We start from the raw sequence: 2,500 nt of genomic DNA, 5'->3' as shown, positions 1-2,500 counted from the left end.
ACAGATGAAGAAATGAATTGTTTTAAAGACAGTGCATATTTTTCAAATAATCACTTCTGCAATTATGCTAAAACAATTATTCAAGTCAGGCTCAGTGAATAAAAACCTCACCTTCACCTGAAAACCATTGTTGCTGAAAAAATAGCATACTAGCGTAACTCCAGGGGAGGGACATTGTTTTTGGGTGGGGGGAAGGGGGCTTTGTAAACGTCGTTGTGCAAATTCTCGGGTACCGTAATTTCCGGCCGATTACCTGCGGGTAATGCGTTAATTTTCCAGTAAACCGCGGTTGCTGCGGGTAATAGGAAGGTGCGGGTAATGTGATAATTTTTAAATCTCGGGTAAGAATTTGGCAGATTGAAACAAGTTAAAATGAGGATAATTAAACCAACACTTCCTTCAAATCTGTGTGTTGCCTCGTTCGTTGATTCAATCTTTAAAATGATGCTTTATTTGCCGTAGTCTTTGTAAAACCGCTCGATGAAAGCCGAAGCAAATTGAATGAAAAACAATAAACTTTCCCTTCGACCATGTCACAACTTGTCACAGAATTAAAAGTAAATGAGAATGATTTTCTCACTTTAACACATCCTTTTCAATTTTAAGAAAGAGTTTATCGTGAGACACAATTCAATGCTGAAAAAGTAACAAGATGCGAATGTGTTTATTTTGTGATGCCAAAAATTTTTCCGTTCAAAACAAATCTTTTACGATCTTGTTTAAATAATTTCAAACCTTTACTAATTAATTAAACTGATGCTTCCTTAAAACTTGTGTGTTGCCAAGCTTGTTTGTTACCGTAGTTCAATCTGAAAACGCTTCCTATTCAAGATTTGAGTGATGTTTTATTCTAGTGTTCTAAAAGCCCTCAAGTGTTTAAGTGATTACTGTATTTCACTGCTTTTTTCTTCGCTTAATTTCAAAGCATTTCTCACCTGCACTCCTTTCAATTTTGTATATGAAAGATTGAAAGCATTTTTTGTGAAAGCACGCTGAAAGCTACAAAACAAGATGCCGACATATTTCACGGCACCGCATAATTATTTAGAACGTGATTGTCGGCACGTGTGTAAACAAAACACTATTAAACAACAATGAAAAATTTGCTGGATTCAATGCTGTGCTCTAAGGAAAATTTCACGGAGCCCTTCGGGCTCCCAAGAATTTCAGCTGGGGTGCCCAGCCCTCCAAGTTGGTCACCCAAATTAATTAATTAATTAATTATCTGAGATCAACAACGCAGCAAGATCTTCATCGGTCTCTCTCTCAACAAAACATTGCTGCTACCGCTCTGGTGATCGTCGAACTCGCTAGTGCAAGAAAAACCCGCAACCCGTCAACTTTTTCATGCCATACTTGAAAAAGACGAGAAAAGTGGCAATGCCACCGTTCATTTTCAGGTTTAAAAGTGGAAAAGTAATGATTGCAGCAGGTTTATGTGAAGACGTTAAAGTCTAATACAGGTAAACCTTTTAGTTCGGTTGAAAATAAATTTTCAAAACGTGAATCAATGCCACTTGATTCCCGTGACCCAAAAGCTATCAATTTTAATTTTTTGAGCAAGTCATCTTGATCTGGACGAAAATCATCGCTACAGGACAGAACTAAAGTATTTTTTCCTTACATTATCAGTAAGATGTTTAGTGGAATGATCTTTTTTGTGGATTCGGTGGAAGCGCCAGTCACAACGTCATCTGTTTAGGGCATGCAATGATTTGTCACGACACCAAAGACAACGCGGGATTGCTCTGTTTTTAAAACAACAACAAATAACATGATATCTTTCCCTTTTTTATTTCTTTATTTCATATACTGGGGAAAAACAACCATAACCTAAACATATTTTAGCCAAGCGGGTGCAGCAGCGAAAAATCGTAAAAATATTAAATTTGCACAAACTGCGACTCCCGTGTTCATACAAAAATAAATTGCACCGCTTTGCTGTCAGCGCTTTAGCGCTGTCAGAGCAGCAGTAACAACTCTTTTTTTAAAACTATTACCAAGAAATGCCAAACTCCACGTTCCAAATTTTAAAGCTACTTTTTGAGAAAGAATCTAAATTCGTGCGGCCGCCGGCCGTCACATGGAAAGACTCACGGATTATGTTACATGTGAACGGCCTTTGAACCGATTGTTTCGTACGAAGAAAAATCCTTTTCTTAGAGGTTTCGTAAACTGTAACCACCAGCAAATTAAAATTTTTAGCCGCCTTATCTGCTCAAAATAGAATAAACGGGAGTGCCCGGCCGGGCGACCGGGTAATTTTTCTCACTTGCCCGAAGCCATATGTTAGTCGCCTCAGGCGACCGGGCGCCATTAGAGCACAGCCTTGTGGATTGTTCAGCGCATCAGTGAAATGTTCCTAGCTACCCCTGGCTTGAGTAACAGAGCATTTTCCCGTTTTAAGCGACTTCTCATATAGGCCCGGTCTTTTGCCCCTGGGTATGCCTAACCACCACCCCATCAGGTATTTTTAACACTCGCCCCCACTTTCTCTCAA

The 2,500-nt window shown here is 39.1% G+C and overlaps 1 protein-coding gene across 3 annotated transcripts in view; it reads right to left on the bottom strand.

The window, feature by feature from the left end:
- The window catches only part of LOC137974606 (bridge-like lipid transfer protein family member 2), a 93,435-nt gene that overhangs the window by 90,124 nt on the left and 811 nt on the right, over positions 1–2,500 (bottom strand). The window lies entirely within an intron of this gene.

Source organism: Montipora foliosa, chromosome 11, assembly GCF_036669935.1.
Source record: "Montipora foliosa isolate CH-2021 chromosome 11, ASM3666993v2, whole genome shotgun sequence".
Taxonomy (NCBI): Eukaryota; Metazoa; Cnidaria; class Anthozoa; order Scleractinia; family Acroporidae; genus Montipora; species Montipora foliosa.
The sequence above is the reverse complement of the archived record's forward strand: the minus strand, read 5'-3'. Positions and strand labels throughout refer to the sequence as shown.